The sequence below is a fragment of the Capra hircus genome, chromosome 7 (genome assembly GCF_001704415.2).
Source record: "Capra hircus breed San Clemente chromosome 7, ASM170441v1, whole genome shotgun sequence".
NCBI lineage: Eukaryota > Metazoa > Chordata > Mammalia > Artiodactyla > Bovidae > Capra > Capra hircus.
The window spans coordinates 8,714,917-8,728,133 of NC_030814.1; the positions used below are offsets into that span (position 1 = coordinate 8,714,917).

At 40.3% G+C, this 13,217-nt stretch overlaps 1 protein-coding gene across 10 annotated transcripts in view; it reads right to left on the minus strand.

Moving 5' to 3' along the window:
- The window catches only part of PAM (peptidylglycine alpha-amidating monooxygenase), a 323,067-nt gene that overhangs the window by 138,843 nt on the left and 171,007 nt on the right, over nucleotides 1–13,217 (minus strand). The gene's annotated exons all lie outside the window — the stretch shown is intronic.

A 13,217-nucleotide genomic window follows, 5' to 3' on the forward strand; every position in this document is an offset into this window, starting at 1 on the left:
CCCTACAAAATTATTTTTGGAGAGTCTATATTAGACACTGCATCAATGGTCTACCATGCTCCATCATATGCCCCATTTTCAAGATAAAGAATAATTCTGTTAGAAAAAAGGTAAGACTCTTCTTTCTTTCAGAATGAGCACATTAAAAAGTACAATGTGTATCAGATCAATAATTAGCCTTCAGCTGAAAGCTCTGAAGATCACAGCTCAATAGAACAAAGAATAACAGAAAAATAATTATTCTTCTCTCTGCAACTATAAAAAGTATCAGTGATTTTGTTCTGAAGTATTCTGATGCCACAGTTTGGCTCCTAGAATTAAGCTGAAAGCTCAAGTTCTTTGAAGAAATGTTCCTAAGGGTCACTTACATGGTTCAATGGGAGAAGCCAGATCTTCAAGGTCTGTCTCCCTTAGGGCGGCTGAGTATAAAAGTAAGCACACTTTTGTGTTACTTTATTTTCTTCTCACAATTATGCTGTGAGGAGGTCTAATAGGCACTGCACCTTTTTTATAGAAATGAAGACTTTCACAGAAAGGTTATTGATCCACTTAAAGCCAAGTAATTAGGGTCAGAATTAGGACTAAAAATCTTCAAATGTATGTCTTCCAGATGATTAGAAATAACTACGCATCTTTCTTGTTACTTGCTTGCCATGAAGTTTTAACCCTGTTAAACTGTGATTCTGGGGAGTCTTTCAACCTTCGTATCTCCGTTTTTCTATGAGACTAAGTCCTATATTTTCGGAGAAGGCAATGGCACCCCACTCCAGTAGTCTTGCCTGGAAAATCCCATGGATGGAGGAGCCTGGTAGGCTGCTGTCTATGGGGTTGCACAGAGTCAGACACAACTGAAGCGACTTAGCAGCAGCAGTAGCAAGTCCTATATTTTAAATAAAATTTAAGACTCTTCTTAAATAAATGAGGAACTTTTTTATAAGATATGTAATTTCTTTAAGAATGGATTAGACAATGGCCTTTGCCAAACTACTATAAGCTTATCATAAGGGGATGAGAAAGATTATTTAGGTGATTACAAAATACTGTTTCATCAATATAGGTTAATTTCTATAGCAGGTCACCAAGAATGAATAGTACTTTCAACTCTAGGCTGTAAGCAGTGAGTGGTCAGTTTAAGACCATACTGACATGTAATCACATAGTTATCTACAACCAACTCTCTGATGAGAAACTTTTTTTTTTAAAGCAAACCCTCGTGAGGGAACAATATTAAAAAAAAACAACTGTATTGATAGATCTCTCAAAGTGATAAAATTATTATATCAGTGATACAAGTAACCAATTGTGATATTTTTCAGGATGAACACCAAAAACGATATTTAACAGTATTCTGATCAGGTAAATAGACCCCACAATCTCTATCATTCAACATTACAAAATATTCAACTGATTTAAACATATGATCAGTACTTAGCATATGATACCTTGTAAAAGGTAGAACATTTATTGAGCCTTCTAACTTCACTCTGTTAACAGAACCTTCCATCATAATGATTTATCATGATAACATCACCAGGTAGGCATTATAGACATTACTGTAAAGATGGAGGGAATTCTGTGGTGGTCCAGTAGTTAGGACTCTGTACTTTCACTGCCAAGGGCCTGGGTTCGATCTACAGTAGGGAAACTAAGATCCCACGAGACATGCAGTATGGCCAGCAAGCAAATAAATAAAGATGAGAAAACTGAAGTTCAAGAAGGTCACTTGCAATTAAACAGCAATAATTCTTAAGAAACTTACAAAATAGAATTTGACCCCAGTTTACTAAAGCACTTCTCTTTCCGCTATAGAAAGATAGCTATCAAAAAGGTTGTTTTTCAAACCTCTCTAATGTTTGAAAAGGCAATGTCAGTTCTCAGACACAGTGTCGTTGTTCATTTGATTCATGGGATAAGTAAAGAAATCAAAGAAATAAAATTTAAGAAGTTTTAGCCCAAGTCCTCTAAATTTTCAAGAGTACCTGCAAACATTTCATGAGAGCTTGTTGATGAACTGCGGCGAACTACAGCCGCAACTATTTAATTTTGTCATCATTTTGTTTTCGTAAGGTAAAGCAATTTGAAAACCGACACGTAATTCAGATCAATGTTTCTCTCCAACACTTTCGAACATTCTGGAGACACAAATACAGCACCTAACTGCCATTATAATAGTTTTTTTCATTTGAACACACTGTCCTAGAAAGGATGCTTCTATAACTCAACCTAAACTACCAGTGCAACCGTTCACAATTTTCCATACATCATCATCACGAGTCCTCTTTTTCAGTCTGTAGGAAGAACGCTGTATCTGCGCTCCGTGCCAGGGGACTATCTGTAAAATACTGCAGATTCAGACTGCTCACATAAGGCTCAGATGCACAAAAAGAGAGAGATAACGTGAATGTACATAGCCATGTCTCCCCTTGCTATCTTTTATGGCCCATCAGCCCAATCTGAATCAGGAGGGATATGATATTGCTGATGCCTCTTTACTGCTGCTGTTGGGAACTATCCAAGAAAAGCACATTTTCCTGACAAAAGAGGGTAGTGTGGTAGAAATGAAAAAGAAGGAAAACACTTATTACTAAAGAACTCCCATTCTATTCTATTATTACCCATCTTAAGCCAAGAGGTCTCACGTAGACAACAGAGATCAGTAACACTTTGCTTACAACATTTAAGAACAAAATGTTCTTTATTTTGATTTAGTCATTTGTGAGACACAGACGCAGTGTATTCTACAGAACAAGTAGTTAATAAAATTAGCTCCTTATGTAAATTAACATGGGACAGACAAAACCACCTGTATACTATTGCACATGAAAACTATTCACATAAAACCAGTAATTTTTGTTTTGGGAAACCAGAGGTACCATTCAGATTCGAGTGTTGAGCACAATCACTTGATCCTGTTTGGATAATATCCTCACGCGCCTTTTATTGTTCAGGCTTAAAGAATCCCCGCAGACTACTTTCTAAAGGAGACTATGCATTGTGATGATACAACAGATGTAGAAACAGACAACACGACCGAGCTTCACCTGAATATGGCCCTTTTGCTTGTATCTGTGGCTATTTGCAAGTGGGCTGTTCTCTGGTAGGGGGCCTTAGAAATGTTATACTGTGAAGTAGGTGTCTGGTAACTTTCCTCGGGTATCCTTTGTGACAATAACCAAAGCAGGGCAACCATCTCATGGTGGTAACGGTGATTCTCTGCCTTAGAGTGATTACCCACAGAGCAGGTAGTATCCCTCCTAACTCAGACCATGCACAGTTTAAATCTGATCGAGACAAGCTACATAGGACCCATTAAGCCCTATATTTTACATAGTACCTATTAGCATTCAAATACCTTGAATTCTGCAAAGTAGTAGAGAAAACCTCAGGAGCTGACACCAGAGCTGTCAGGCCAACAAGAGAAAAGTACAGAAAGTGATCAGGCCTGTTAGATAAGAATTTTGGTTACGAGAGAAAGAGAAAGCTTTCTTGTCTAACTGGCCTCTTTTTAATTGATCCAGACAGATAATAGAATCAAACTGCTATTTCCCAAAGCAATTTTAATACATGCAAAGTAAGTTTATACTGACTCAGTGGTGTTTGTACTGTCAACGTTTTCCTAGAATAAAAGAAAGCTCAGGCAAAAGAAAAGTGGGCAAAGCAAGTATAATTGTTCTGGTGTCAAAAATTCAGGCTTAAAAAATCTACCTCTCTGACATCAGAATTTAAAGACACTTAATTACAGATAAAATTCCTTAAACTCTCACTTTTGAATGCAGGCTATTCTAATTTTCCTTTTCCTAATGTCTTTCTCTTCCCATATATATGAGATATATGTTCTCTACTTAGTAGGCTCTGGCAGAATAACCAGGGTTTATGTTAAAACACTCCCAAATGACTAAAAAGAGAGTGCTTTCCAAAATTCTCTACTTTGTTCCTTACCATCTAAGCTATGCTCCATCCTCACCAACTTTTTGGATGTTTGTCTCAATCTACAACACAATCTTATTGTAAAGGGCTTCCCTTGGTGGCTCTGCTGGTGAAGAATCCGCCCGCAGTGCACGAGACCTGGGTTCGATCCCTGGGTCGAGAAGATCCCCTGGAGAAGGGAGAGGCTACCCGCTCCAGTAATCTGGCCTGGAGAATTCCATGGACTGTATAATCCATGGGGTTGCAAAGAGTCAGACACGACTGAGCGACTTTCAATTTCACAACAATCTACAACACAATCTGTTGTGATAATGTCTGCTAGCATCCTAAGTATTTAGAATAACACCTGGCATACACTGGAAGCTTTATAAATAAATATTGGTTGGATTCTGTATGTACCTTCCTCTTTGGCTGGCTGGCAATAAACACACAGTTTAAGAAAGGCTGAACTGAAACCTATATTACAGATGCCACTTAATTAGGGTTTTATACAGCATCACTTTTTCTTATAAATTTTATCCTTCAGTTGATTTATCCCAGAATCCCATTTGCATTTTTAAACTATAATCACACTGGGCTGACGATGACAAGATTCTCAATGCCAAGTAGTTCCAATGGAAGCTTCTTTCCTGGCAAGAGCTTTTCTGTGGGAATTACAAATCTGTGCAAGCAAACGAGGAAGGAAAAAAAAATATTTTGGTGAGGGAACATCTGTCTTGGAGCGCTCACACGCTTTCATTTAAGAGGAAGCAAAGGGAGCACACTAATAATGGGCTATAATTAATCTCCCAAGCACAACAGGTGGTGACAATGGCTGCATCCTGGTTGGCTTCCTGGTTGCCAGGGGGTTACGTGAGAGGAAACTCCTGCTCTGAACAGGCGTTGCTGCGGACCTGAACACTCGTCTCCCCCCAGCTTAAAGCCAGTGGTTCATGCTTTTCACTACATTTCCTGTAATACGAAAGCAGTCCATTTTCTGAACCTTCTGCCAACCTAACTGCTCCCCTGCATGTTTCTCCCCTTTGGCACAGATGGTTGGGAACTGACTCTATCTAATCTGTTTGGAGATGCTGCAGAACAAAAAAGGGCTTCCCAACCACTATCCCCCAAACACCGGATTTCTTACTAAGTGGTTTACATCTGATCTGGGGACAAGACAGCGAGGTGAAAGAGAAGCTCTAGACTTGGACGGCTCTGTCAGCTCATTTATTAAATGAGTTGTATTCCACTCTCCTAAAGTTTAAAATGAATCACCAAAGTGGTATCCACAGTTTCCATCAGATACCAAAGTGGTATTCACAATTTCTGCTCTTTTGGCGTCTGCTCTCATACATCTTGCCATAGTTATCTCATTAATGCTTGCCTACCTTTTCCAGTAGTCATGTATGGATGTAAGAGTTAGACTATAAAGAAAGCTGAGTGCCGAAGAACTGATGCTTTTGAACTGTGGTGTTGGAGAAGACTTTTGAGAGTCCCTTGGACTGCAAGGAGATCCAACCAGTCCATCCTAAAGGAAATCAGTCAAAGGAAATATTCATTGGAGCGACTGAGGCTGAAGCTGAAACTCCAATACTTTGGCCACCTGATGTGAAGAACTGACTCATCTGTAAAAACCCTGATGCTGGGAAAGACTGAAGGTGGGAGGAGAAGGGGAGGACAGAGGATGAGATGGTTGGATGGCATCACTGACTCAACGCACATGAGTTTGAGTAAACTCCAGGAGTTGGTGATGGACAGGGAGGCCTGGCATGCTGTGGTCCACGGGGTCATAAAGCATTAGACATGACTGAGTGAATGAACTGACTAACTGATTCACACTCCTCTTCGAAATAAACCACATCTGCTTCCCTAGCAGCCATTCTGTTATCATGGCCCCAAGAAATAGGGCAGGGCTAGCGCTAGCTAAGACAAGAGAAAACATGACATAGCAGACTACCCTTCCAGGCAGGAGGAGGAGATAAAAGAAAGTGTCTGGTTAAGGAGAAATTGATTTCACAGTCACAGATGAGGTGGCAGAGCTCACACCAATAAAAGGAACAGAGTCCATAGGCCCTGTTCATCTGGGTTCTCTCACTGTCCAACGCCATTCATACAAGATCACCCCTTTCCTGTACACTCAAGATATTACCCTCACAAATGAAAAAGAGAGGAGGGGAAACAGCCTAATCAAAAGTTGAGCAGATTGTCTGGACCCCAAAAAGAGTGGGATACCTTCAATTGATACTATTAAGGCTTTCTTCCCTTGCTACCCAGAGGGTCAGGCAGGGGCTGAAGAAGGTAAGATCAACTTTAAAAATTAAAATTCTATTTTCTTTGCATACTTGAAGACTAGAGTGCAAACTGAGACTGCTTCACACATAAGCAAGTAATAATTTATAAATTAATGTATTAATTGTATTTTTACTTTTTGTTATGCACTGATAACTGGTATCAGCAAAGAGTTAAGATTGACTGATAGGTTTCTTGAAGAAGAAAAGATGTAAAATATGCAAATCATCTTATAAAGCTCAAGTATTTTTATGTACTCATGCTACCTATCAGCAGAATTTTTGGCCTGAAAGATGATTAGTTTTTTTCATTTTATTGTGGCACTTAAAATTGGTACAAAGATTTTTAGGAAAGCAATACAGCAACACACACGAGAAAACCCTTTTTCCCTTAGAGTGAACTGAGCATACAGTCATCAGGCCATATCACAAAGGCCACAGTAAATCAAATATATGCCACCTGAGTCATATGTAGGAGGTCTAATCAAATGCTAATCATCACTAAGAATAAATCTGCAAATGACAGAAGGCCAGTGGCTTAAGCTAACAGAGATGCAGGCTTTCACGTAATAAGTCCAGAAGTAGGACAGATGTAAGAATGGTTATCTCATGCAGCAGCTCAACAATGTCATCCAGGAGCTAGGCTCTTTCCATCTTCCAGCCTTGCCATATTCAATATATTGCTTTCTATCTGTAAAATTCTTTCCTCATGGTCACAAGATGGGTTGCAGCAGCTTCCAGTATCACAGTCTCACAGAGCAGTTCCCCAAGGCCAGCAGAGGGAGAATCTCTTCCTTAAAGTCCTTTTCAAAAGCAAAACTTTCCCCAAAGCACTTCACCTCCAGCAGAAGCCCCTTTACATCTAAATGGCCAGAACTGTGTCACAGGCCCGTCTCTAAACCAATCGGTTGCAAGGAAGCCTAATCAAGATTCATTTTCTGGGCTGAGGCCAATGCTAGAACAAAACTGGGGTTCTGTTAGCAAGAAAGGGAGGAGATGTATGTGGGCTAGGCAACCAATATGTCCTGACAAACACATTTCTGAAAGCAAAAACAAAGCCTTCAAAATTCTAAATTTAACTAGAAGTAGATCATCTGTGGGCAACTTGGTCCATTTCAACATATTAATCTGCAATGGTTCAGAATATTTGGAACCCTGTCTTACTGTCTAATAAAATAACTAGGTCAAAACTGCATTTTCAATTGGACATTTTCTGCTACATCTCTTAACTAGATGCGACAAGGCATTTAGATACAGGGATCATGAATGGATAAAATACAAACTCCCAGTTTGGCAAGCCTGACGATCTCGAGGGAAATGAGACATGGAAAGCCAGTTCAAATCTAAATTAAATAAAGGCAACTGTGCCTTCTGAAACTGAACTCCTTTCTTCAGAATAACAGGTATAACCAGCGGAGGGTACTTATGTTTATGGATGAAGTCATATATTTAAATATAACGATCAAGCCATTCTGCTTCTCCCCACCAAGTAGCAATTCCGTGACTTATTCATTTTCCTTAGACTTACAACTCATAAAGAAAATATTACAACAGATTTGCATCCTTGCCTTGAACTGCTAAGAGGAACTATATAATCAAATATAAAAATATTCTTTGGAATGTTCTCTGCTTTTCCCTTTGACTTCATAAACCTCTATTTCAACATCAGGCCATTACAATAAGGCTCCTTGTTTGCTAGTCTGTCTCCTGCTATTGGACTGTGTTTCAGAGCTGAAACCCTGACTTATTCTTATTTGTATTCCCAAAGACAACCTGGCATTAGCACTAGGTCTGCAGCGAATGTTGGCCGAATTAGTTTGTTGAATTTTGCCATGCTACATCACTAATAACCTTTCATAAAGGACCTATTTCTACAAAAATAGCTCCAGAGCATTGACTCATTTTTTCCCTTCAAGAATTTTATTCCTGCTTTTTTGAACCCAATTTAACCACTGTAATTTTCCAACTTCCATTGAGAGACAATATTAATAATTCAAGACAAGGAATGATGCTACAAAGGTTGACTTCTCTTTGCACTGAAACTCCCTGGGGTGAACACCTGTCATAAAGCTAATGGGCTTATTATTATAATGAAGCAAACAGCTGTAGAAACTGCAAATGTCCATTTTCCAAATATGTTTTTACTTATCATCAGTTCATTTTACATTATAGACATAAATACAGCACTTCAGTGCATCCTTCTTTAAGCCAGTTTGGAAACTTCTTAACACAAATGAAAAAGTAAATTCAATGTTTTACAATGAAATTCAGCTTTGTTTTCTTATATTTTCTCAGATACACATACTCATATAAACATACAGCATGATAAGTACGATAAAACTAAGTAACCCTAAATTATCATCAATGTATAATTAGGTTTATCTAGTCAGTGGCCCTTAGTTGATGCGAAAGGAAAACTTAATCTTCTGTATCCAGCAGTTTATAGAATATAAACTATAAACAATATAAACTGAATTCAAGAGAGATCGAATAGTTTATGGGGTAAACTTTCTTTTTATAGAAATATTTCCAATGACAAATTCCAGAGGAATGACAGAATTAGAATACTCATGATATGTGACTTCTAATGAACCCAGGCAATGATAAATATCCACGGTTGCTAAAACCATAGATGGAAAGTTGATAGGTAACTCTACAGTGAATTAATCAATCTCACAATTCCTAACTTAATAAGAATAACATCGTAAGAAGAGAGACAATCAGACATTATATGCTTTCTGTTGGTACTATATAACATCACCTATGAAATATTCTTGCCAAAACCCTAACATAAATCTGCTCAAGCCTTTGGCTGTATCAGTATAAGCAAACAAAATTCAGAGGGACATGTTAAATGATACTTGAGTGATGCAGTCAGCAAATCCTAGGACGTAGGAAACCCTTTAGGACAAGTACCCTAAAGGAAAAAAGACAAATGGAATCTCAAGATTCCTAAAAGAGACAGGATTAAGATTTACCATGTGGACCACATTTGAATTCTGATGCAAACAAACCTACATTTAAAAATATACACTATCAAAGAAACTTGATGCTGACTAGATACTTGGTGATATAATGGTAATAATGGTGACTGTGATTACATTTAAAAATGAAGTATTCACCTTTTGAAAATACGTAACAAAGTACTATGAAATGAAATGATGTCCAGGAGATACCTGAAAATAATTCAGTGTGTGTGTGTGAGTGTGTGTGTGTGTGTGTGTGTGTGTGCACGCACATTGGGGAGGAATCAAGTAAAGGACTATGGATAAAACAAGAATGACCATGTGCTGGTAACCACTGATGGGTACATGGGGACGCATTATACAAGCTCAACAATTCTGTATATATTAGAAATTTTCTATTTAAATGCTTAAAACTAGAAGATACAGTTTGTCCAACCTACCAACCAATTAATGTAACAGCCAGCAAACTGATTCTATATCTTTTGCTCGTGGGAGATAACATTTGAAAGGAAAAGCTCTTTTCTTAGAATCTAATGAAGGAAACAAAGCTCACCACTAGGAAATGGTGAAGTGCTGAGTAAACTCCAGGAGTTGGTGTGGACAGGGAAGCCTGGCATGCAGCAGTCCACGGGGTCGCAAAGAGTGGGATACGACTGAGCGACTGAACTGAACTGAGCTTTGGGTTAAGGGCTGATGAGTGATAACAGTTCAAAGAAAGGATGATCTGGTCCCAGATGGGTCCCTTGGCTGGGCCTAATACTGAGAGGTTCCTCACTACTAACAAGATTAAGCAGAAAGTGGGGGATCCAGACAAGATAACAAGGGGACACTTATCTTACACCTTTTAACTCATGTTCAGATTTTAACACTTGTAATGCACACACTTAAAATATTTTACAGATCTTTCCATTTTCTTGTGAATGGCACTGTATAGGGCAGGTGGCATGGCATCATTTCTACACTGGAAGTATTCCTTTTCTGTGTTTACTACTTAAGATATATCAGCCAAGATCCCCTTAGGAAACAGAGGGTACAAATTAAGAGGGCAACTGAAGAGCCAAAGAACCAAGGACACAGCTGCTGGCTGGGTGAAGAGAAGTATGTAAGGTAGGTTGAAATACCCTAGGATTTATAAAGCACTAAGCTTGATGAACGTGAAAGAGGAGAGTGAAAAAGTTGGCTTAAAGTTAAACATTCAGAAAACGAAGATCATGGCATCTGGTCCTATCGCTTCATGGCAAATAGATGGGGAAAGAGTGGAAACAGTGTCAGACTTTATTTCTGGGGGCTCCAAAATCACTGCAGATGGTAATTGCAGCCATGAAATTAAAAGACGCTTACTCCTTGGAAGGAAAGTTATGACCAACCTAGATAGCATATTAAAAAGGAGAGATATTACTTTGCCAACAAAGGTCTGTCTAGTCAAGGCTATGGTTTTTCCAGTGGTCATGTATGGATGTGAGAGTTGGACTGTGAAGAAAGCTGAGCGCCAAAGAATTGATGCCTTTGCACTGTGCTGCTGGAGAAGACTCTTGCGAGTCCCTGGGACTGCAAGGAGATCCAGCTAGTCCATCCTAAATGAGACCAGTCCTGGGTGTTCATTGGAAGAACTGATGCTGAAGCTGAAACTCCGATACTCTGGCCACCTGATGCAAAGAGTTGACTTATTGGAAAAGACTCTGATGCCGGGAGGGATTGGGGGCAGGAGGAGAAGGGAATGACAGAGAATGAGATGGCATCACCGACTCAATGGATGAGTTTGAGTGAACTCCGGGAGCTGGTGATGGACTGGGAGGCCTGGTGCGCTGCAGTTCATGGGGTCGCAAAGAGTCAGACACGATTGAGTGACTGAACTGAACTGAAGCTGTTACCCATTATTTCATGGGAAATAGATGGGGAAACAGTGGAAACAGTGTCAGACTTTATTTTTTTGGCTCCAAAATCACTGCAGATGGTGATTGCAGCCATGAAATTCAAAAGACGCTTACTCCTTGGAAGGAAAGTTATGATCAAACTAGACAGCATATTAAAAAGCAGAGATATTACTTTGCCAACAAAGGTCCGTCTAGTCAAGGCTATGGTTTTTTCAGTGGTCATGTTTGGATGTGAGAGTTGGACTGTGAAGAAAGCTGAGCACTGAAGAATTGATGCCTTTGTACTGTGGTGTTGGAGAAGACTCTTGAGAGTCCCTTGGACTGCAAGGAGATCCAACTAGTTCATCCTAAATGAGACCAGTCCTGGGTGTTCATTGGAAGGACTGATGCTGAAGCTGAAACTCCAATACTCTGGCCACCTCATGCGAAGAGTTGACTCATTGGGAAAGACCCTGATGCTGGGAGGGATTGGGGGCAGGAGGAGAAGGGGACAACACAGGATGAGATGGCTGGATTGCATCACTAACTCAATGCACATGAGTTTGGGTGAACTCCGGGAGTTGGTGATGGGCAGGGAGGTCTGGCGTGCTGTGATTCATGGGGTCGCAAAGAGGAGGACACGACTGAGTGACTGAACTGAACTGAAGCTGTTACCACTCAAAGATGTATGAGTCAAGAAGAAGGAGAGTCTCCAAATCCAGAAATTGTTACCGTAGTAGATGACATAGTTATGACATAGGGAGAGAATGCTAGTCACTTGCTCAACAGAGAAGGAACTGGGGACTTTCCTGGTGGTCCAGTGGCTAAGATTCCACGCTATCAAAGCAGAGTGTCTCAGTTCCATCCTTGGTCAGGGAACTAGATCCTACATGCCACCACTAAGACCAGGCACAGCCAAACAAATAAATAAATAAAAACAAATATCAAATAAAGAAAAGGAACCAAGAAAATAAATACTCTGATGTCATCCTATTGCTTTCCCATCTTTTGCCAGTTCCTCCTACTGACTGAAGGCTGAGAGCCAGAGAAGCCAGAGAGCAAAGGAGCCTATGGGTGGCACCCATAGAGGTCCGTCGCCCAGAGGAGGCTGGAGTGGAAAGCACACTGAGAGAGGCCAGTGGAGCACGTATTATACAATGCAGGTGCTTCGGCATTTCTTAACACGTTAAAAAATGCTCAAACAGAAGCTCAGAAACAAAACGAAGTGACCAAGTCTTCTCTTAGCATCTGAGAGGCCCTGGGCAGAGAAGTAGAGTCTCTCCAAAGGGGAAGACGTCAGATAAACAAAGGTAAGAAGAGGACCTGAGCTAAAAAATTGCGTTTGAACAAAACCCAGAGAGGGGAGTAAGCGTGGTGGAAGCAGAAATAAGCTGGTGAATGGACAAACAGGCACAAAGGTGACATTTTAGGGAATTCTGAAAAAGGAAGTTGGATAAATCTGAATTAAGCCAGATAATAAAAGAGCTTGGGTGATGATGAGAACTTAGATTTGATCTGTTTAGATGTGACGTCAGTCAAGATGAATGAGTTGAGATGTGGGGCATAAAACCATGAGTGTAGTCATTTAGGAAGAACACTCTGATGGAACTGAGAATGAGCAATGAGGATACAGTGGGAGGGGGATGCCAGTGGAGTCTGGAACCAAACCCGGAGATGGCTGCTACCAAATCAGGTAAAGTCTGTAACAAGAAGGGGCTTCCCTGGTGGCTCACTAGCAAAAGAATCCATCTGCAATGCAGGAGACGCAGGTTCATCCCTGGGTTGGGAAAATCCCCCGGGGCAGAAAATGGCAAACCGATCTAGTACTATTGCCTTGGAAATTCCATGGAAAGAGGAGCCTGGCGGGTTACAGTCCATGAGGTCACAAAAGAGGCAGACACGACTTAGGGACTAGACAGCAGCTGTTCATGGGGGAGTGGCAGTGGAAATCCACTCATTCTCCAGCCATGCGTTCAGTCTATCTATCCCACAAATGGATGCTGAGGCTTCCGTTAGTGACCTGGACGAGACCTGGAGGATACAATGGTGAGCAAAGACAGATGTGCTTCCTTCTCTTACATAGTCTTCAGTCTGATGAGGAAAGAAAAGTATGACTGGAATAACGACATGAGCAAAGGTCAAAGTCGCAGTTGTGAAGGATATTCTGAAACAGAGGCAGGAGGAGCTGTGGGAGCTATGACAGC